Source organism: Balaenoptera physalus (genome assembly GCF_965194825.1).
Source record: "Balaenoptera physalus genome assembly, chromosome: 14".
Lineage (NCBI taxonomy): Eukaryota > Metazoa > Chordata > Mammalia > Artiodactyla > Balaenopteridae > Balaenoptera > Balaenoptera physalus.
The window spans coordinates 54,979,811-55,004,297 of record NC_138893.1 but is presented as its reverse complement, the minus strand read 5'-3'; the positions used below and the strand labels follow the sequence as shown (position 1 = coordinate 55,004,297).

At 38.6% G+C, this 24,487-nt stretch overlaps 1 protein-coding gene and 1 long non-coding RNA gene across 4 annotated transcripts in view; one reads left to right on the top strand and one right to left on the bottom strand.

Annotated features, from left to right (window-relative positions):
* Positions 1 to 24,487, top strand: part of ENTPD1 (ectonucleoside triphosphate diphosphohydrolase 1) — a 122,993-nt gene that overhangs the window by 195 nt on the left and 98,311 nt on the right. The window contains exon 1 of one of the 2 annotated variants that reach the window (XM_082423731.1): positions 24,297 to 24,483. The exons of the other annotated variant lie outside the window; for it this stretch is intronic. The gene's annotated coding sequence lies outside the window, so the exon portion shown is untranslated. Of the gene's footprint in view, positions 1 to 24,296; positions 24,484 to 24,487 lie in introns of those variants that run through there. 2 annotated transcript variants of the gene reach the window in all.
* LOC309642410 lies at positions 8 to 24,234 on the bottom strand. 2 transcript variants are annotated; one of them, XR_014253171.1, is made up of 3 exons: positions 24,083 to 24,234; positions 12,161 to 12,307; positions 8 to 5,249 (listed from the first exon to the last, which is right to left on the bottom strand). It is a non-coding gene; the product is annotated as an uncharacterized lncRNA (long non-coding RNA). The 2 variants fall into 2 exon arrangements; XR_014253172.1 differs by lacking the exon at positions 8 to 5,249 and having other exon boundaries at positions 10,680 to 12,307.

Here is a 24,487-nt window from a genome sequence, read left to right as displayed (position 1 = left end):
GTGAGAATCCTTTTCTTTCTTTCTTTCTTTCTTTTTTTTTTTTTAAGTATGAGCCCATTTTTAGAGAGCTCGTTTTATTTATTTAAAAATTTATTATTTATTTATTTGGCTGCATTGGCCCTAGGTTGTTGCGTGGGGGCTTTCTCTAGTTGCAGCAAGCTGGGGAGCGGGGGCTACTCTTCCTTGCCATGCGTGGGCTTCTCATTGCGGTGGCTTCCCTTGTTGCGGAGCATGGGCTCTAGGCATGCGGGCTTCAGTAGTTGTGACACACAGTAGTTGTGGCTCACGGGCTCTAGATTGCAGGCCCAGTAGTTGTGGCGCCCGAGCTTAGTTACTCCGCAGCATGTGGGATCTTCCTGGACCAGGGCTCGAACCCGTGTACCCTACATTGGCAGGCGGTTTCTTAACCACTGCGCCACCAGGGAGGTCTGAGAATCCTTTTATAGAGGATAATCTTAGGGAGGAAAACACACTGATGGTCACACTGAGAACTTATTTAAATTTGAAAAATAGCCAAGGGACGGAGAAGAAAGCTTACTTTTTGCCATTATTATAAATCGCCACTCCTTTTTTAAAATTTTTGGCTGCCCCGCGGGGCTTGAGGGATCTTAGTTCCCCGATTCCCCGACCAGGGATCGAACCCAGACCCCTGCCATTGAGCATGCCAAGTCCTAACCACTGGACTGCCAAGGAATTCCTTAAATTGCCACTTTTTGTAGCCGTCTTTAGAAAGTTTTGTTTTTTCCCAGGAGTCGTGTGCCTCTTCTGATTCCCGAGAGCAGCACTGTCCAGTAGAACTTGCTGCATTGTGGGAAATGTTCTGTATGTACACTGTTCAGTATTGCCGCGACAGGCTATATGTGGCTACTGCGCACTTGAAGTGTGGCTAATGTGACTGAGGAGCTGACTTTTAAAATTTTAATTAATTCAAAGTTAACCACGCGTGACTCATATTTAGCATATTGGATAGTACAACTCTAGGGTATCAAAATCTTGTTCCTGCCTCACTGTTTTTGTCAATCTGCACAGTCCTGATATCTGGATTATTTCAATTGCTTGGTTGGGGATATAAATTAAGATCTGTTAAGAGTTATCTAACATCTAATACCCTTACCAAAATCTAGCCAATACCTCCTTTTCCAAGTGAATCGCTTACGCAGATAAATTTTAGGGCACCTGACCTTGCTCACATTCTCTGACAAGATATTGATATTCTGTTGTTTTGAAGTCAGTGACCAACTGTATCTCTGTGTTATAAACGTTCTCAAAATCTTTTTATGTGATTGTGTGATGGACTGCTATAAGAGCCATCTATGTTTGTGTTTGGGCATAAAATATTTATCTACCTTTTTAGTAATTTCTGTAGGAAAAGGCCATGTTCATATTATTCAAATTATATGCATTTACCGGAATATAAGCTCCACAAAACAGAGGGTTTTGTCTGTTTTGTTCACTGTTTGTATCCTCTGCCTAGAACAGTGCCTAGGACATGTTAGATATGCATTAAATATTTTTAAAAAGATTGTCTTGTTGAACTCTTTAGATTTAGCTGCTATGAATAGTGTTTATATGATTTCAGGATTGCATTTATTTATATAAAATTTCTATTGTACAACCAATTGGAGACCATTTTAGATTTCCAAGTTTGCATTTTACTCTTTAATTCTCAATCAGTGGTAAATCAATGATAAGTTTATTAATGAATTTATTAGTGTTGGTAAAAGAGCCTGTTGATTGAAGTAATTTCAGGGTTGAGTGTAGGGAAATAACATTTCAAGATTACTGAGTTGCTTTTTCTTATTTTTGAATTTTAGCACTTTACATATTTTTTAAATACTCTTTTTTGTTATAGTTGAGCAAAAATATTATTTATATTTTTGTTGTGATACGTTTTTAGGAATATCTGTAATACGGAACTCTCAGGTCTTTTGAGATATTAAAATCTGGAAGATAATTTTGAGGAAGGACAATGAAACTTATTCACATGTGTCATGCAGATGCGAATTTCAACATGGGGATTGAGTCTTAAATTGAAATAGCTTAATATGATATCACCTCAGAAGCAGAGATTTCCAAAAAAGATCATATGATACTAGCAGCTGTCTGTGTTTGGTACTAAAAGAGTTCAATATGTGCTTAGAAATTTAACCGAGAGGTTGAATCAAGATGGCAGACTGAGAACAGGTTCTAGCCTCGCCTGACTCCTCCCCGCTTTAGAAAATCTCTAAAAATTACAGGAAAGTTAGATGAATACACACTTTCATATGCATCCATGCACATACGTTGATATTGAAAAACATGAAGGAGTGCTCTCAATGGACCAGACATTATGACAACCTTTGAAAAAAAGAAGGCCAACGGGACTGGAATATAGTTGGACAAACAAAAGTTGCATAAGCAGAGGCTTAATGTAGAAGTAGAAGTGGCTCTTGGGGGTGTTCTAAGCACACAGAAAGAAGCTATTGATATCTGTAGGCCCCTTGGACAATTGAGTTATTGATTGAAGTACCACTGTAGGAAGAGTCAGATAGGTCAGCCTCTCAACCTTGCTTCCATGTGCAAGCAGTGGATAGAAGAAGAACTTGCTCCTAAAGAAGGCAGGGACAGTCATGTAGGCACTTTTGTTAAAAAGATAGGACAGGGCCCTGGATGGCTTTTGACAACTAGGAGGAAGAGAGAGGCCCCACATCTTGAAGACTGATATCAACTCCCTTTATCAAGCTGCACACCCAACATTCCCTCCTCCACAAATATACCAAAAATATAGTTGAAAAAGGACATATTACTTTCAAAAGAGCAGTAATAAGACTCACACCTGACTTTTTAACAGAAATAAGGAAATCCATGAAAAGTGGAATAATGTTTTAAAAGAAGGTAACCTAGAAATCTATACCCAGCAAAATAGACTTCAAAAATGAAGATACAAATGTGTTTAGAAAATGAAAATTGAGAATAAAAACTTTTTTGTTACAGACCCACACAAAGAGTTGTTAAAGGGAGTTATTCAGGCTAAAGTAAAAATGATCCCAGATGGAAGCACAAAAATGCAGGAATAAATTAAGAGCAATGGAAAGGATAAATACAAGGTCAGTATATAAAACTCAGCTGTATTCCTATATTATAGCAATAATAAATTAGAAAATAAAAAATTTTAGGTGATAAAATTTATAATAATATAAAAAATTAAATACCTATGAATAAATCTAAAATAGTGCAAGATCTCTTCATATCAAACTATATACTATTTCTGAGAGGAATTAAAGAAAACCTAAGTAAATGGAGGGCTGCACCAAATTCAGGCTAGGAAGACTTTTAATGAAAACATATTACTTCTTCCAAATTGATGTATAGATTCAGTGCAATCCCAGTAAAAATTGACATTTTGTGGTAAAAATTGACAAGCTGATTTCAAATTTACAGTTGACCATTGAATAACATGGCTTTGAGCTGTGTGGGTCCCCTTACATGTAGATTTTTTTTGATAGTAAATGCTAAGTTACTAGATGATCTGTGGATTTTCGACTGGGTAAGGGTTGGCACTCCCAACCCCCTCGTTGTTCAAGGGTAAACTGTATATGTAATTGCAAAAGGCCAAGAATAGCCAAGAGAGTCTGGAAGAACAAAGTTGGAGGGCCTATACCTACGATATATCACCTCTTATTATTGAGATAAACTCATTATTAGGATAAAATGGTACAGCTTTGGCTTTAAGATAGACAAATAGACCAATAGAAAAGAATAGAGGCCAGAAACAAACCGACACATATATAGTCTTTTGATTTATGACAAAAGTGATACTGCAGTGCAGCAAGGAAGTGTGAGCTTATCAATAAATTATGCTGGGTCAATTGGATATTCATAAGACAACAGTGTGTCTTGACTCCTAGCTATGTATACCCAAACATCGATTTCACATAGATTGTAGACTTAGGTAAAACAACAAAGCTACTAGAAGATAACATGAGAGAACATCCTTATGTTCTGGGGAAGGCAAATATTGATTAAACTGGACAGAAAAATCACTGATCATAGATTGATAAATAGTTTATCATTAAAGTTGAGAACTTCTCTTAATAAAAATATACCATTAAGGGAATAAAAAGGCAAGCTTCTCAATTTTTTTTCCTTAAGAAAATAAGCAATGACTATGCATTGAATCATTTTCATCAACTGATATTTTTTATTTTTATTTTTTTAAACTTTGGGTTTATTTATTTATTTATGGCTGTGTTGGGTCTTCGTTTCTGTGCGAGGGCTTTCTCTAGTTGCGGCAAGCGGGGGCCACTCTTCATCGCAGTGCGCGGGCCCCTCATTATCGCAGCCTCTCTTGTTGCGGAGCACAGGCTCCAGACGTGCAGGCTCAGTAATTGTGGCTCATGGGCCTAGTTGCTCCACGGCATGTGGGATCCTCCCAGACCAGGGCTCGAACCCGTGTCCCCTGCATTGGCAGGCAGATTCTCAACCACTGCGCCACCAGGGAAGCCCTCAACTGATATTTTTTAAATTAAATTTTAAAGTTTGTGATAAGTGTATATTCACATGAAGTTATAGGATATAATACAAGGAGATACTGTGTACCCCCTAAAGATAACAACTTGCAAAACTATGGTACACACAACCAGAATATTGGCATTAATACAATCCACCCATTTTCTTCACATCTTCCCAGTTTTATTTTTACACGTGCGTGCACGTATATTAAGTTCTATGCAGTTTTATCACATGTGGTTTCATGTATCCCACCACAGTAAAGATTCAAAGCAGTTCCATCACCACAAAGTTCCTTCCTGTTGTTTTTTCATAACCATTCCCACCCCACCCCCCACTCTGTCTCCCTAGAATGCATTTTTAACCATCATTAATTTTTATAATAACTACAATTAAAATAACTATGTAATTTATTTATTTTTAAAAATTTTTTATTGTTTTTGGCTGCATTGGGTCTTCGTTGCTGCACGCGGGCTTTCTCTAGTTGCAGCGAGTGGGGGCTACTGTTCATGGCGGTACGCAGGCTTCTCATTGCGGTGGCTTCTCTTGTTGTGGAGCTCAGGCTCTAGGCGCATGGGCTTCAGTGGTTGTGGCACACGGGCTCAGTAGTTGTGGCTCATGGGCTCTAGAGTGCAGGCTCAGTAGTTGTGGCACACGGGCTTAGTTGCTCTGCGGCACGTGGGATCTTCCCGGACCAGGCCCATGTGCCCTGCATTGGCAGGTGGATTCTTAACCACTGCGCCACCAGGGAAGTCCAATAACTGTAATTTAAACAGTGGTTCATAAGCATTTATCCAAGTAAATCAAATAAATGGTGCCTATATGTTTAACAGAAAGCAAAAGTTTAGTAACTCTGGAGGAATTAATTTCCTTGCTTATTAAGAGATTAATAAACAAAGAATACATTATAGAAGGAAGAAATATGTTTTCACTTTGAAACCATTTTAAAAAATTTCTTTAGCTGTTAGTATTAATAGTAAGTATTATACTAGTTAGACACTGCCTACCATTCCTAAATAGAAACTCACTTATGATGTTATCTTTTTCCTTAATGTGGGAGGGGTATCTATTCCTTTTCTTTTCCATTCTTTTCTTTTTTTACTTTTCTTCCTCATTTCATCCTTTGGAGACTGTCTATAGTCCCACCTTTTCTCCAGTCTGAATCTTGAGTAGACTGCTAATTGCTGACCACATACCCATTCTCCTTTCTCTCAAATAAACAGAGCCCCAATTTTCTACTGAGCACAGTGTAGCCGAAAGATGACTACATTGCAGCAAGTTGGAGTTTTGCATATATTTCTGACCAAAGAGATATACATTAATGAACTGATGGGACTTCAGGGAAATCTCTTAAGAAATGAAGGCTGTTCCCCCTTTTCCTCCCTTCTCTATCCTGCTGCTTAAATTTTGAGTGAAATGGCTGGAGCTTGAGCAGTCATTTTGGAACATGGGAAGACATGTAAGTAAAGCTATGCAGCAAAATGGAAGAAACCCGGATACCTGACACCCATAAAAACTTTGTGCCTGCACAGGACTTCCTACCTCTGGACTTCTTTTGTATGTAAGAGAAATAATTTTGTAAAGGAAATCGTAACATATTTTAGCAGCTTACCCATTCATAATAATTAGAACTCTCAAACACTGATTCACATGATTACTTTAAATATATTTACATATTTAAATTAGAATTTTTACTAGAAACTAAGGTAGAATTTAAACTAGAGTTAAACTAGAATCTCTGTGTTGGTGTCTATTGATTATCTTTTGTCATTCAGTTTGTGATCTTAGGTTATAGGTATGATGGATTTTTGGTCAAAACTTGGACATTTTGGTTATTATGTTATGGAGCTTTGTATCTTAATTAACTTCTCTTTTAGCCAGCTTCCTCTGACACTACTGTGGAAGGGATGTGCTGCCCCATTACTGCCAGGTGGCAATGAAAGTCCCAGTTCCCCACTCAGTCCCCATTGATACCCAAGGGAGCAACACTGCTTGTTACTGCTGGGTGGGAGTGGGAGCCAGCTTCCTCCAAGACTGGGATGTATAAGGCAAAAATAAATCCTAGGGTACTCATCACTGTGTCTTTTCTAGGGTCTCTAGGTCACTAGCCAATCTGCCTTTTTCTCTCCATCTTATAGAATCTTCTTAGTTTTTTATATACGGTGTCCAGAGTTTTCAATTGTACTTAACCGGCAAGAATATGGAAAAATATATCTGTTCATTCTTCCTTGAAGCATGTATGTGTTTTATTACAGAGAGGCATTGCTGAATCCCTCATGCTGCCAAAACTGGAAGTCCTTCTTTCTGCTTTTGTCTCTTAAACATTTTTTTCCTTTCCTCCACTTTTATAATTTCTATCACTAGTTTAACTAATAATCATCTTCAGTAATCTAAGTTAAAAAATAAAATGTAACTGTATTCAAAGCATTCTAGTTATCTATTTGTGCATAACAAACCATACCAAAATTTTGTGGCATAAAGTGACAACTACTTTATTGTCATTATGGATCCTCTGGGTCAGGAATTTGGACAGGGTACAGCAGAGATGGCTTATCTTTGGTTCATGATGTCTGGGGTCTCTGCTGGCAAGACTTGAAGAGCTGGGGTAGACTTTACTGGCTGGGGTCCAGAGTCATCTGTAGGTTTCTTCACTCACATGTCTGGTGCCTGGGCTGGGAATACTTGAAGACTGGGTTTAGTTGGGCCTATTAACTGGAATGCCTATTATGTGGTCTCTCTTTGTGGTTTAGGCTTCCTCACAGTATGGCAGCCTCAGGATAGTTGGACTTTTTAAATGGTGGCTCAGGGCTTCAGGAGTGAGTGTTCCAGTGAACAAGGCAGAACCTGAATGGCCTTTTTGATATAGACTTAAAAGCCATATAGTGTCACTTCTACTTTACTTCATTGGCTGAAGAAGTTTCAAGCCTACTCAGAGTACTATATGGACAACCCCCGTGACCTCTCTATGGGAGGTGTGTAAAAAAATTGAGGCCAATTTTTTAAACTGCCACAAAATGTATACAAACTTTGAATATCTTTTATACAGAAAGTTTAAATAAAAGTAAATGTAAAAATGTTTACAAACAATGTCTTCAAGAAATTATTTTTCTTCTAGAAAAGGACCTACAAAAACAAATCCAAAACAATTAAGAAAATGGTCATAGGAACATACATATCGATAATTACCTTAAACGTGAATGGATTAAATGCTCCACCCAAAAGACACAGTCTTGCTGAATGGATACAAAAACAAGACCCATATATATGCTGTCTACAAGAGACCCACTTCAGACCTAGGGACACATACAGACTGAAAGTGAGGGGATGGAAAAAGATAGTCCATGCAAATGGAAATGAAAAGAAAGCTGGAGTAGCAATACTCATATCAGATAAAATAGACTCTAAAATAAGGAATGTTACAAGAGACAAGGAAGGACACTACGTAACGGTCAAGGGATCAATCCAAGGAGAAGATAAAACAATTATAAATATATATGCACCCAACATAGGAGCACCTCAATACATAAGGCAACTGCTAACAGCTATAAAAGAGGAAATCGACAGTAACACAGTAATAGTGGGGGACTTTAACACCTCATTTACACCAATGGACAGATCATCCAAACAGAAAATTAATAAGGAAACACGAGCTTTAAATGACACAATAGACCAGATAGATTTAATTGATATTTATAGGACATTCCATCCGAAAACAGCAGATTGCACTTTCTTCTCAAGAGCGCACAGAACGTTCTCCAGGATAGATCACACCTTGGGTCACAAATCAAGCCTCAGTAAATTTAAGAAAATTGAAATCATATCAAGCATCTTTTCTGACCACAATGCTATGAGATTAGAAATCAATTACAGGGAAAAAAATGTAAAAAACACAAACACATGGAGGCTGAACAATATGTTACTAAATAACCAAGAGATCACTGAAGAAATCAAAGAGGAAATCAAAAAATACCTACAGACAAATGACAATGAATACACGACAGTCCAAAACCTATGGGATGCAGCAAAAGCAGTTCTAAGAGGGAAGTTTATAGCTATACAAGCCTACCTCAGGAAACAAGAAAAATCTCAAATAAACAATCTAACGTTACACATAAAGGAACTAGAGAAAGAAGGACAAACAAAACCCAAAGTTAGCAGAAGGAAAGAAATCATAAAGATCAGAGCAGAAATAAATGAAATAGAAACAAAAAAAGCAGTAGCAAAGATCAATAAAACTAAAATCTGGTTCTTTGAGAAGATAAACAAAATTGGTAAACCATTAGCCAGACTCATCAAGAAAAAAAGGGAGAGAACTCAAATCAATAAAATTAGAAATGAAAATGGAGAAGTTACGACAGACACCGCAGAAATACAAAGCATCCTAAGAGACTACTACAAGCAACTCTATGCCAATAAAATGGACAACCTGGAAGAAATGGACAAATTCATAGAAAGGTATAACCTTCCAAGACTGAGCCAGGAAGAAATAGAAAATATGAACAGACCAATCACAAGTAATGAAATTGAAACTGTGATTTAAAATCTTCCAAGAAACAAAAGTCTAGGACCAGATGGCTTCACAGGCGAATTCTATCAAACATTTAGAGAAGAGCTAACACCCATCCTTCTCAAGCTCTTCCAAAAAACTGCAGAGGAAGGAAAACTCCCAAACTCATTCTATGAGGTCACCATCACCCTGATACCAAAACCAGACAAAGATACTACAAAAAAAGAAAATTACAGACCAATATCACTGATGAATACACATGCAAAAATTCTCAACAAAATACTAGCAAACAGAATCCAACAACACATTAGAAGGATCATACACCATGATCAAGTGGGATTTATCCCAGAGATGCAAAGATTCTTCAGTATATACAAATCAGTCAACGTGATACACCATATTAACAAATTGAAGAAGAAAAACCATATGATCATCTCAATTGATGCAGAAAAAGCTTTTGACAAAATTCAACACCCATTTATGATAAAACCTCTCCAGAAAATGGGCATAGAGGGAACCTACCTCAACATAATAAAGGCCATGTACGACAAACCCACAGCAAACGTCATTCTCAATGGTGAAAAACTGAAAGCACTTCCACTAAGATCAGGAACAAGACAAGGATGTCCACTCTCACCACTATTATTCTACATAGTTTTGGAAGTCCTAGCCACAGCAATCAGAGAAGAAAAAGAAATAAAAGGAATACAAATTGGAAAAGAAGAAGTAAAACTGTCACTGTTTGCAGATGACATGATCCTATCCATAGAGAATCCTAAAGATGCCACCAGAAAACTACTAGAGCTAATCAATGAATTTGGTAAAGTTGCAGGATACAAAATTAATGCACAGAAATCTCCTGCATTCCTATACACTAATGATGAAAAATCTGAAAGAGAAATTAAGGAATCACTCCCATTTACCACTGCAACAAAAGGAATAAAATACCTAGGAATAAACCTACCTAAGGAGACAAAAGACCTGTATGCAGAAAACTATAAGACACTGATGAAAGAAATTAAAGATGATACAAACAGATGGAGAGATATACTGTGCTCTTAGATTGGAAGAATCAACATTGCGAAAATGACTATACTAGCCAAAGCAATCTACAGATTCAATGCAGTCCCTATCAAACTACCAATGGCATTTTTCACAGAACTAGAACAAAAAATTTCACAATTTGTATGGAAACACAAAAGACCATGAACAGCCAAAGCAATCTTGAGAAAGAAAAACGGAGCTGGAGGAATCAGGCTCCCTGACTTCAGACTATACTACAAAGCTACAGTAATCGAGACAGTATGGTACTGGCAGAAAAACAGAAATACAGATCAATGGAACAGGATAGAAAGCCCAGAGATAAATCCATGCACATATGGTCACCTTATCTTTGATAAAGGAGGCAAGAATATACAATGGGGAAAAGACAGTCTCTTCAATAAGTCGTGCTGGGAAAACTGGACAGCTACATGTAAAAGAATGAAATTAGAACACTCCCTAACACCATACACAAAAATAAACTCAAAATGGATTAAAGACCTAAATGTAAGGCCAGACACTATAAAACTCTTAGAGGAAAACATGGGCAGAACACTCTATGACATAAATCACAGCAAGATCCTTTTTGACCCAACTCTTAGAGAAACGGAAATAAAAACAAAAATAAACAAATGGGACCTAATGAAACTTAAAAGCTTTTGCACAGCAAAGGAAACCATAAACAAGATGAAAAGACAACCCTCAGAATGGGAGAAAATATTTGCAAATGAATCATCGGACAAAGGATTAGTCTCCAAAATATATAATCAGCTCATGCAGCTTAATATTAAAAAAAGCAACCCAATCCAAAAATGGGCAGAAGACCTAAATAGACATTTCTCCAAAGAAGACATACCGATGGCCCAGAAGCACATGAAAAGCTGCTCACTAATTATTAGAGAAATGAAATGAAAAGCTGCACATGAAAAGCTGCTCACTAATTATTAGAGAAATGCAAATCAAAACTACAATGAGGTATCACCTCACACCAGTTAGAATGGGCATCATCAGAAAATCTACAAACAACAGATGCTGGAGAGGGTGTGGAGAAAATGCTGGAGGGTGTAAATTGATACAGCCACTATGGAGAACAGTATGGAGGTTCCTTAAAGAACTAAAAATAGAATTACCATATGACCCAGCAATCCCACTACTGGGCATATACCCAGAGAAAACCATAATTCAAAAGGACACATGCACCCCAATGTTCATAAGAGCACTATTTACAATAGCCAGGTCATGGAAGCAACCTAAATGCCCATCGACAGACAAATGGATAAAGAAGTTGTGGTACATATATACAATGGAATATTACTCAGCCATAAAATGGAACGAAATTGGGTCATTTGTAGAGCATGGATGCATCTAGAGACTGTCATACAGAGTGAAGTAAATCAGAACGAGAAAAACAAATATTGTATATTAACGCATGTATGTGGAACCTAGAAAATGGTACAGATGAACCGGTTTGCAGAGCAGAAATTGAGATACAGAAGTAGAGGAAAAACGTATGGACACCAAGGGGGGAAAGCAGCGGTAGGTGGGGGTGGTGGTGTGATGAATTGGGAGATTGGGATTGACATGTATACACTGACGTGTATAAAATGGATGACTAATAAAAAATAAATAAACACAAAAAACCAAAACAAACAAACAAAAAAAGAAATTATTTTTCTTTGAATATATTCAATATTATCTGCTAAGTTCAAAGGCAAAACATAATAATAATGACTATCAAAATTTAAGTTAAATTTATTTAAATATAATTGAAAGTTTTAACTGTTTTTTGAAATTTAATTAAGTATTATAAATTGTTTCTATAAACCTAAACCTATTCATAATTGTAGCTATCAATGTGAAGAATAGGTGTTGTGTTTAATATATGTTTTATCTAGACTTACATATATACAAATTTAGGATATTATTAAATTGTTTAATATTGTAAATTTTTCCTCAGATACCATGTGCAACTGTTGTAAAAACTGTGCTAAACTGTGAATATTGGATGTAGAGAGTTCAAGAAAATGAACACTCTGCTCTATGACAAATATTTTGCTATTCAAAAATCTATTGTGGTCATGATATTTGAGAGAAAAGATATGATGAGCTAATTTTTTTTCTTACCTAATTATTTCTCCAACTCAAATGCTCCTCATACTCTGAAGCATTGTCCATCTCTGATATCAGCAGTGCCACAGTCCTCAATTCTTCATTTGAACATAGTTGTCTTTCATGGACACAGGGTGGTGTAGCAGAGTGTTTCTCTGGTGCCTAAACGGTGTGAATCACAGCAGCAGATGTGTTGGATTGTGAATTGCCCAGTGTCATCACTGAGCACTGGGTCGTGAGTGACAGAAGTACCAGTGTGATTTTTACCAAATTCATCATTTATGGTTTTCTCGTTTATGGGTCCCTCTAAGGTGCAGGACTAGGGCAGGGGCCCCTTGCCTGGGTTTGAAGGCATTACCACTTCTCTGGGAGCATGAACTTTCAAACTTTGTCTAGTCACACTCACTGCTAGCTCTAGTTCAGAGTTTATAATCCAGGGAGCTTCCAAGAACATGAAGTTCCTTCAACAGTGTTTCCACAGTAAATTATGCCCCAGCTTAGGTTCAGAAGTTGATAGGATGCCAATTTGTCCCATAACATGGAGCTCTAACATCTGGAGTTGTGATCACACTTGGTACTCACAATGTTTGCTGACCTTTAGAGGTGAGTCATAGCTTTGGTACATTGAATTTTCTTATTTGAGGGGAAAAAGGACTCATTTAATCAAGCAAAACTCTTGTATCAGTGAGCCTAGACAACCTCCAAAATGTAAGGCCTCTATTTGTATTTATTCTCTAGAATTTCTTCTCCATATCTGAGTACTGTGGTCAGAATTCAGTCTAGAGATGACCTCAAGATCTCTACCTCCTGTTTGGAAGTTGTCTAGGAATTTCCTGCAGATAATATGTATGCAGTTCATACTTTACAATCATAAAGATTTATTTTAATTAATACCCATTTCATTGGGAAAGAACTCTCTCACTAGTCAATCAGCCATAGAAGAACTCAAAATGTGTTCTGAGGAGAGCATAATCTCTCTATCCCCTCTTTCCCATTTATTGGTCAGATCAATATTCACAATTCATATCAATATCAATATTTATAATGCATTTAAGTACATGCATTTTCTTCTTTTTTAAACCTAGAAATGGTATCTGTTGTTACTTTTCTCATGGCTATTTACAACTAATTGTGGAGTGAATTTGCCCACAGTTAACAGAGGTCTAAAATCTCAGCAGGCAGGTGATAGAGGTATTTTAATTTTGATTGAGGCTCTCTTAACAGCACCCTAAAAATAACACCCAGATAATATCTATCTGTTTGATTATTCCTAGCAGTCTGATGCCGAAACCCAAACCAATCTATAGAGTTTCCACATTTGGAATGAAAGTTGTGTAAATATGAGTATTCACTTAACATTCTTTGTAAATTAAATTATTTGAATATCCCTTCTGTCAAAAAATATTTTTAAATCCTAATATAAGTTTGTTGTTTTAGGTATTACAAATTGGAATAATCTTTAGCAAGTTTAGGAATATAAAAATAATAGCTTATTAAGGCTAGCTAACCACTGAATATATTTCATCTTACTTGAATTTTCTTCTCCAATATTCTCCCCCTCGTCTCTCTCTCCCTCCCTCTTCCCTCCTTCCCCCCTCTTTTTTTAAGCACATATCAGACATTCTAGCATTTTAAATGGAGTTACTAACAATTATATTCAGAGAAACGTAAATATGGACAATGAAAATTACCTACATGGAAAAATGGCTTATCATTTCATAGAGAATTTTTTTTAAAGTAGTTTCCTTTAACCCTACTGGGAGGAGGGTCTATGCAAAAACTTTCCTGGAGTGGTCAGTCCTGAGCTGCTATGTTATGCTTCTTGCCAAAGTTCAGGAGGGCAATATCTCTTTCCTCAAGATGGTGTGATAGTGGGGTATTGCAGTGTTCTTGATGTGAAGCAAAGAGATAACAGCCAGAAAGCTAATTAAAATAGAGTTAACTTGCTTTACGGAAAAGGGCAAAGCCTTTTCCTTCCCTCTGCTTTAAAGTCTTCCTGTTCCCACCCACCACAAAGACTTGAAACAATAGAGTCAGCAAAAAGAATGATATCTTTATGTTCACTCTTTTTAAAAAATTGTTCATTCTTATGAAATGTCTTATTTTGTTTCCTTAATGACTTTGTCTCCACCTTCCTCTACCTTGTAGATGGGTAAGAACTATCAAATGCTTATTTTCCTAGTGGTGGTACATTTAAAAACAATCTCCCCTCCCCTAGAGTTCCTTCGTGAAAACTTTAGGCCAGCCAAATGAGTTACTACACTGGTTGGGATCTTAAGGCAGTAACAGTGTGATAACACCACAGGAAACACTACCTTTTATTTCATGAGTTTCTCTGGGTTAATGATATCTTGATTCCTGATTTGTAACAAGGCAGCAACTCTGACATCTCCATTTAGGAACAATAATTGTAACTTTATTCACTCCTTGGATTGGTGATTGCACCTAGAAGATGTTCTACCTAGTATTTCTTACTGTAATCTGATGGTGCCTCCATCATTAGCCTTATTTTCTACATTAAAAGGGAAGTGAGAAGAGAAAAGACGTAGAATTGTGATCTTGGGCATGATTACTGGATCATCAGAAATGTTGAACACATAAGGATAAAAGAAGAAGTGGTTAAAAGAGTAAAGCACACTGTCAACAATAAAAGGAAATAACTAGAGAAAAATGACTATGCCTATTCATTAGAAACTGATGTAATTAATTGAATGTAGATTTTCTTGGTGGGGGATTAGTGGTCAGAAAATAATTGTAAGTAAATACATGTTAATTATTTTTGCCTTGTCTCATTAAACATTTTTTGTGGTGGTAGACATGTAAATATCTTCCTAATTGAAAAAAACCTAGTTAAACAAAATAGTGGCATTTCCTTCTTAAATGTGTTTAAAAGTGGTATTACTTCTCATCTGTCTGGAACAGTTAGGGTATACTAACACCTCACTGTATAACCCTTTTAATTACAGGGTATTTTATATTGTTTTGATTTTCATAATATCTTTGTTATGTCAGTAGGACCTTGCCCTATTATAAGGATGAGGAAACAGCCCGAAGTACTAAATGACTTGCCCGAAGTGGCATCATTTGTAATTATTAGATCCAGAACTAGAACTTAAGTCTCCTCTCATTTTCTTAGTCCTCTCTCTACTGCTTGGACTCACAGAGATGTTTTCCAAGGTCCTTTCCAGTCACAGGTTTCTTTAGTTTTAGCGAAGATATAAATGTATCACAATATTTTTATAGTCAAAGAGTGCTGTCCTAGATTTTATTTTATTTTTTTAAAAAATATTTTATATATTTATTTATTTGGTTGCACCGTGTCTTAGTTGTGTCATGTGGGATCTAGTTCCCTGACCAGGGATCGAACCCAGGCCCCCTGCATTGGGAGCACAGAGTCTTAGCCACTGGACCACCAGGGAAGTCCCTGTCCTAGATTTTAAATACAGACATTTGGAAACAGTGGGAGGCAGATGTGCTGGATATTCTCTGCTTGCTCCACAGTCCACTGTTCATCCTCTTCCACCCTGCTCTGTGCCGTGGGAGGTTGTTAAGAGTGAACTGAATCAAGGGGCTTCTGATTAGGTTCAGCAGGAGATTGGAGGGCAGAGAGTGAGGTCAGGTATTTATTCCTCTGCTCCTTCCCTGCTGGGCCAGTGTGGCAGTGGCTACAGTCCTTAACTGAAGGTGTAGCGGATGCCATAGGTCCCCCGCCCAGGTACCCTCAGCCCTCACCATGCCTGATGTACGGTGGCGGCTCCTTCCTGTGTGAACACCCGCCACTGTCTGCCTGAGGGCTTTTTCTGGCCATGGAAGCATGCCTGCCCCATGCGCAGGGCAGGGCAAAGGTGCTGGACAGTTGATATCCCCAGGGAGCAGCCCTTAACCAATGATGTATGGGAATTGGTGGGTAAACACCCCCATGTCCTCTCCCCCAGGTTGGGACAACTCTGAGCCTTGTTCTTCACCATCTCCTAGAGGTCCCTATCGAGACTGAGCCCCATTTGCACTCAGTGGTGATCTGCTGATCAGTGCACACTGTGTTGTCCTCCTTCCCTCCCCTGTCTCACCTACCCACCCCTTTCCAGTGCCTCTTGGAATTGCTTCTAAATAAACTACTTGTGCTGAAATCCTACCTTTGAGAATTACTTCTGGGGGACCGCAACCCAATGCAGAAGCCACAGTTGTTGTCAGACGACTGTCTTCTGTAGCCACAGCTTACTCTTTGGGTTCCAGGAACCCCTTCCTTCCTCTCCCTGCCCCTTCAGGTCAAGTGTAGTCATGGATACCCATTGTTGCTAGCCCCAGAGGGATTCACTGCTCTTGTACACACAGCTGCAAAATAGGCTGGGCAATGTAGTCTCTATGCCGGGTGGCTAAACAATGGATATTCTTTTAGATCGGAAGAAAATGAGAATAAGAGGAGTGAACATCTAGCAGTCTCTTCAGAGGCACACTTCAAATTTTAGAATTTTTTGGAGACATACTGTGGGATAATTAAATGGTTGACAGCAACACTAATCAGGCCAGCAATGATTATAATGCAGTCGCCACCATAATGTCAATAAAAGTATCAGGGTTATCTATGGGTTGCTCTTCAGGATAGCTGCTGTTGGAGAAGAGCTGGTTCTGCCCGGCTGTGCTCTTCTTGGAGGCAGAGCTCGTGGAATTCCTCTGTAGCCCTATCTGGTGATATGCTAACCTCATACTGCTTAGTTGCAGCAAAGCTGCTCTACACTGAGCTGCCTGATGTGTTTCATTTCTTGCCTCAGGCATTGTTGTGACAATATTTATACTCAACTGTAGCAAAAAATTTTTTAAAACATCAGTAAAAATTTGGAGGACTAAATTTTTACTGGGGAGGGGGGATTTGACTTCTTGTGTGCAGTGGTTGATAATCCCCATGTTAGGTATTTTAGAGGATATAAAATGAGTAGTAAACTGTCCTTTCCCTCCAGAACTCCAAGTCTAGTAGTGATGGAGAGTGTAGTGAGGACTGAAGGGAAATTTGGGGTGGGAGGGCATGATAACACCAGTGTAAGAGGCAGGATACTTTGTTAAGGTGTTAGTTATTGTGGGTCTCCAGCCCTACCCTAGCTTGTTATTGAAATTGCGCAAGGTGCTCTGAAGCAATAGAGTAATCAGGAAGAAATAAAGGGGTACCTTTGAGGGCCAGGGAAGAGTGGAAATTCTGGAGCACTGGGAAGGGGGTGGAGGTTGGTGGGCCATGGGTACTGGGCACCCTTGATTGTTCTGTGGTTGTGTCCTGGTCAGTAGGATGGCCAGCGCTTCCAGCAGAGGCAAAGCTCCCTCGCCAGTCCTCCTCCATCCCCATTCAGCACTGGAACAGAAAGCCTGTCACATTTCAAGATTAGGCAGTGAGAATATCAAAAGGGATCAAAATAAATGAGAGATTAGGAGTCCTTCCCCTGTTTTCTGATACATGCACTTCTCCCAGATTATGGTGTAAACCAGGGAGGTAAGGGGACTCCAGTAATGATTGTGATTGATTTTCCTGCCAGCTCAGAGGGAATTGAGATGGGTTTAAGTTGATATAAAGAAAATAAACATAGCAAAATTTCTTGGATACCTAAATGTGGTGGTTTAAGATTGAATCTGCTCCATGCGTAAATAACCAAAACAAAAGCAGAATATGACAAGTGCTGGCTGTATGGGAGGCTAAGGGATGTAGCACAGCTATAATAAATCATGGCATACTGTTTGCTGTTTGGGAGCACTGCAGTCTCTTTTTCACAGGGCTTTTCTGGCTAGGCAGAAGAAAGAACTGGAGGGCAGTTAAGCAGAGAAGGGAAAAGAATTCTTTTCCTCACTGATTCTCTTCTAACTTACTCCCTTTTCAAAGCACAGTAACATAATTGTACATGTGGTAAATATTTATATATTAGTCAAATATTAATGAAGTATTATATCCTGGTAATTCCTTCTACTTTCCTCTAGTTGCATGTCACACTTGAGTATGTCCTGTAAAATCCATGTTGTCCATCCTCTGGATTATGGCAGCAGAAAAAACATTGTCTCGTCTGCAAGGCATTGTTGACACACAAAGTGCAGATCCTTGTGTTCCCGCATCTGTCCCTCCCACAGACACCTTTCTCATCTGGCAGCTTTCTCTTTGCCATTGCAAAGGCTTTGGAGCAGGGAACCCTATGTAATTTCTATTTTTCCTGGAAATTAAGGTGAACAGTTGTGTGGGTAGGCTTACAGACATTTTCTATGTGTAGTCTGTATATGCTTAATTCTAAAACACGTGATGAAAACAGATTTTAATGTTTTGAAATTAAGTGCGTCTTGCAATTAGTGTCAAAAGAAATCAGTCTGTTTCCAGGCAGAACTGTAAGTTATGCTGTGTTTGTCTTTGTGCGCGTGCATGCTTAGTGTTGTGTGGAAGGTATCTTTTCATCTGGTCGCCAACTCACATGAGCTGTTTGTAACAGCGCCTAATGCAGGTGAATTTTAATTTAATTCTTGACTCCCAGTTGGCTTTTGAAACCTTTTAAAGATTACAATTCAGCAGTGGAAGATTACCTGTCATATGCCGAGTAATGAATTTAAAAAAACAATAGGAATTGTTACATACTTTGGACTAGATCAGAAAATTTCGGAGTTGGGAGAGATTTGTGTGACCAATTCATATGCTGAGAAGGAGTTTTACTTGAGAATGGTTCATCTATTAAAAGGTTCTAGCTAACTTTTCCCCCTAAAATTTAAGCACATATGCAAAACCCTGGACTGGGTGCTATGGAATATGGAAGGATGTGGATGGGGAGGAGGGAAAAAGAATTTGCAGTCAGACTCTACGTTGTGCATATGAGATAAATCACACTTGAAACTAGCAGTGCAAGGCATTAAGCAAGTGCCAAGCTGTTTGTCACTTTGAGAGAAGAATTATGTTCTCAGAATTTGGAGGACCTGGAAGGCTTTAAAGATTTAAGGTTTGAACTAGACCTTGAAGGATGAGCTGGGATAACTGTCTAGGCTAAGTAATAATCTCAAAAGTCAGAAAATCACTATTATCTTTTCCCACTCTCTTATTTCTTCAGGCTTTGATGGTCCTGAATGGATGAAGGGCCTAATGTAAAGGAGTGCAGGGTGCCTCACTTCGGCCTTGTCTCCAGGGTTTGTCACCCCCGGCAGATCTCTGCAGAGGCAGAGGCATTAACAGCAACATGGGAGCTTCTTGCTACAGACTGGCCTGGTATTATGGGCTATTATTATCTTCAAAAACTGGGTGTATGAGCCACCCTGTTAAGGTCTTGAGCATAAGACTCTAGAAGCCATGTGTTCTTTAAGAATTTCCCCTGCCTCCTAGGATCAGAAATGTCCTGAATTAGAAGACAGAGATTTATGCCCTTTGTAATCTTGATTGCTTAGCAAATGAAGTCGGGCACTTAGGGTCAGTTAAATATGATGAATTTTTCTTAACTCCAACTTTTCTCCTTCTCGGAGCTACTTTAGGTTGTCTGGCAATGTTCCCATATGACGGTGGCCATCTGAAGAAGCGTAGGCATTTCCCTTCCTTTATTATTATTTTTTTCAAGTTCTGGAACCAGCAGTCAGTTCTCCTTCCTGCCCTCCCTTGGCCCCAGAGTTTCTGACTTCTCTCCAGAGACACTTATTTGGAAACTTTTTGAGCCAGTGGGGAATCAACTTAGAGGCTTTTTTTCTTTTAGACCAATGGGAATATTGTGTGTCACGGATGAAAAGATTTGAGTACTACCAGTATCACACTGAGTCTATATAACAAGGCTGTTTCCATGTCTTGGCCCACAGCCTGAGTTAACTTTGCTTTGCTGGATGTAGAGACAATGAATTCTGTTTGAACAAGAAATCATGTGTAACAAATGCTTTTGCAAAACCATGTCCTTTTAGCAGTTACTTCAGTAAAGATGTCCTTCAGCAAGGGGTTTCGGTACAACAGATGCATTTAAACACCTATACAATGCTTAACAACATAGTTTTAAAAATATACTTCTAATTTTAGAATAGTTTTGATTTACAGAAAAGTTGTAAAGATAGTACAGAAAGTTCTCATATACTCCATGCCCAGTTTCCCCTGTTAACATCTTAAATTAGTGTGATAGATTGTTATAATTAGCCACTTACCCTTGCCTGTCTGTAACCGTCCACTCCAACAGTGAGAACCCTGACTCCTACTGTCACCTGTTTACATAATTGTCCAATTCCAGTATACATATGCAGTGGTCTCAGAATTATGAACCTGTATCCCCATGGGAAACAGCTTCAGCAAAGAGAGTAATATGTTTTTGTATAGTTCCTTTTGCCTTTAGTCTTACAAACTTTACTCATTTCCAAAGTGACTCAGGTCAGTACACTTTCCCCTACTCCCTTCAATGAGGCTCTTTCATACATTCGTAATACAGTTAGATTCTTTTGTCACAATCAACATTCCATTCAGGGATCCCTTAACCTCATGGATGATTTTTTTTAAAACTGTGTACATTAAGGTTCATTCTTTGTCCTTTAAATATCTATAGGTTATGAATATTGTCACGTTTACATTGGCATTGCAGTATCATACTGAATAGTTTCACACTCTAAAAAGGCCCCTGAGCTTCACCTATTCAGACCTCCCTCCACCCCAGTGAATCTCAGGCAGCCACTGATCTGTTTACCATCTCTATTTAAATTTAACATTTAAAAAATATGTTAAAATTAAAAATTTTTTTTAAATAGTTGGGGCTTTTATAAATCAATTGGACTTTCATAGATAGTACTTTCTTTGGAAATGAATGTCTTTGACCTTAAAGATGTTATAGCTGTTATCAGTTATTATACCTGAAACTCATGGATTTGGGGCCTGCCTCTTGAGTAGCAATACAATTTTATCATTTTTTAATGAAGGGACACTTCACTCATTATGTCTGCAAACGTCTGAGACATTTAGAGGAATCAGGGCACCTGAAGTGGGGGTAGAAGGATGAAGGAGGTAAAGGGGATGTTTCAACAGAAAATGCAAGAGATTTCAGCTAATGCAGAGGAAGTAAGTGGTAGTTGTAGTTCAGATAAGAGTGGTTATGAATCAGTTGTGAAATACTTGACGTAAACCAAGATAATGCCTACACAACACAGACTTCATCAAGTACTGGGATCAGGTTAGGCATTTACCTGCAGTTCAGGACCTTTATTTCAATTCTGCACACTCCTTATCGAGTGTCTGCTGTGCTTGACTTTGCTGTGCTATGTGCTCTAAGCGTGCCTTCTTCTGGTGCAACTGTTTGGTCACATACTTCCACTTTGGAAGAGCTGGCCATTCTGCAACATTCAAGGACTTCCCCTAACTCAGAGTTCAGGGCATTCCTTCCTGACTACCAAGGCCACTTGCTTATCCTGGAACAACAAAGGCATGGGTGACACTTGGTCATACTTCACTCCCCAATCCCCTCTCTCAGCATGTCCCTAGTCCCACAGTTGCTGTTGAATATGTAGGATCACATTAAATTTGGGGAAGGGAGGTGGAGAGGTACTATGTGCTGTAGGAGGGAAGGGACTTCTGTTCTCATTCCCTTCAGTTGCCCTGGGGTTACTTCTGAAAAATAAATGGAAGATATTGGAGGGGGAGAAGGTCTGAAAAATAAATGGAAGATATTGGAGGGGGAGAAAGTAAGGGACACAAGAAGAGAAGACAATGTTTTATTTAATCTGAACCATATACCTAGCATATAAGTGAAGAGGAAAGGAACTCAAACTTGTTGAGTGCCAACTATGTGCTAGGGTCTCTGTTGGGATTTCTTACACATTTATTTCCCCCTTTTCCCTACAATGACTCTATGAAGTAGATTTTTTTTTAAATCTTTATTTCACAGATAAACTGAGGTTCAAAGAGGCTCACTAACTTGTCTAATTTACACAGTGAAGATTCAAACCTAGATCTCCTTAACTCTAAAACCCTGGCAGCACATTAAAATCACCTGAGCCCTTTTATGAGAAATCCTTACCTGAACCCCAGACCAAATTCCAATCTCTGAGGGTAGGGATGGGCATTAGCATTTTTAAAGGACCCGCAGTGATTACGTATAATGTATAATGTGCAGGTAGGGTTGAGAACCATGGCTCTTCTCCGAGAGACAGTGCCTTTCCTACTCCTCTCCTAAAAGAGGGGAAGGGGCATTTTCTGAACCAGTGTGCATTCTAAATACTCTCAGAGTACTTTTATATCCACCCCATGCCCTATTTCCTATCCCTCACAGGGGTTTTTATCATCCCTAAATACCTGTAAGCAGGCAGGTGGAGTGGGGGCAGAGGTTATTACTGATGGTAGAGAAATACAAATATGATTGAGTTAATCTAAACAATTTTTTTTGATAAGACGTGCATGTGGTGCTGATAGATTGTCAAAGTACAATGTCAAATAGTGTCAAGAAAATTTGATATGATTTTCAAAAGGTGCTGGCAAATTTTGTTTGTTGAGTGTTCATACACCAAATACCAAAGAGTACTGACTTAGTTTATAGCAGGTGTAAGAAGATGGGGTTGGGTGTGTTCCTGGTGGAAAAAAAAAATCTATGAATTCCTGAGATTAGATTTGTTAATTGCCATACAACATTTAACATGTTTCTTGAAGTATGATTTATCATGCCTCTGACATCCCTGTCAATGATAAAACCCCATCCTTTTGAAGTCTCCTTTTAGCCTTGAAACCAACCATGAGTAAGACCCGTTTAAATATTATCAAAAGGACATAAATAACCACACAGCTCATTCCCCCAGGTCTTCACTAAATTATTACCTTCTACCCCTGGGAAGTCCCGACATATATACACTATTGATACTATGTATAAAATAGGTAACTAATGAGAATCTACTATATAGCTCAGGGAACTCTACTCACTGCTCTGTAGTGATCTAAATGGGAAGGAAATCCAAAAAAGAGGGGATATATGTATACGTATAGCTGATTCACTTTGCTGTACAGTAGAAACTAATACAAAATACATATTATAAACATATATTGTAAAGCAACTATACTCCAATAAAAATTAATTAAATAAAAAGAGTAAAAAATTTTTTTACCACAATAGGACAGATATCAAACCAATATTATTAGAAATGGAGTCTAAACTGGCTCTGGAGAAGGCATCCACTGGATTTTCATTTAGTATAATTAGTTTTTATTATAAATGGCAAATGCGCTAAATCTGAAACCTTTAGTAAGGTGAAGAAAGAGTATTGTACAGACCCAGATTTATTAAAGCACCAAAATTTTTATTTATTTAATTTTTGGGGCCGCACCATGCGGCTTGTGGGATCTTAGTTCCCTGACCGGGGATCGAATCCATGCCGCCTGCACTGGAAGCGCAGAGTCTTAACCACTGGACCACCAGGGCAGTCCAGCACCAAATATTTATTGAGCACATACTATGCTGCTGAGCACTGTGCAGATAACAGAGATGCCTAAACTAAAAAAAGCCCCTGCCTTTATTGAAGTATGATTAAAAGTATAATGGAGAATATATGTTATATATAGAGTCAAAAACAATCTTTATTGGTCACAAATTTAATCGCTTATGGTATATTTGGAAGAAAAATGTCTTATGGTACAATTGGCTTTAGATACCAACTCTCATGCTGAAGAAACAGTGTAGAAAAAGCATGAACTAGGAATCAGTGAAATCAGATTTATGTTCTGCTTTGCTGCTGTTTATTAACTCAACCATTTATCAAAAATTTATTGAGAGCCTACACCGTGGGAGAAACTATATTAAGTGCTGGAGAGCATGGTAGCAACCAGCTCCCTGCTCTCAATGTGAACGTGAACTTGTAGCTTAACATCTCCACACCTCTATCCTTGCTTAGACTAGACGTCCGAGGTCTCTTTCAAATCTAAAATGCTAAGGTTTGTGACAGCCTTGTGGAGGGAGAAGCTGCCCAGACAAGCAGCCCTGGGACTTGGGAACTTACCTTCCTCTCTGAGGGTTGGCTGTTGTCCTGATTTCAAAATAACTTCACATACACAGTTTTAAAATGTTTTGGTCAGTTTCTCATCTGCATTTGGGTCATGTTGGCAAAGCCTGGGTGTGGCAATTCTTGCTCATAAGACTTCAGAAGTAGGAGTTCAAGGTTTGGAAAAGGTAGACAACTTGCATTAGTACAGCTAGACAGCTGTTCCCAGCGAGCAGCCTCCCCTGCCGTCCCACCCTGCCTTCTGACGGATACCACGGTTTCTGTCGCCACAGCGTCTTTCGCTAGGGTGACCCGTTGCTGGTATAATGAGCCTCGAAAAGGGATTGCTCATCAGGGGACCAGAAGTGATCGGATTTATGGGGCTGGAAGAATTGTTCTTGGGTCCCACAGTTTTTCCGGTGG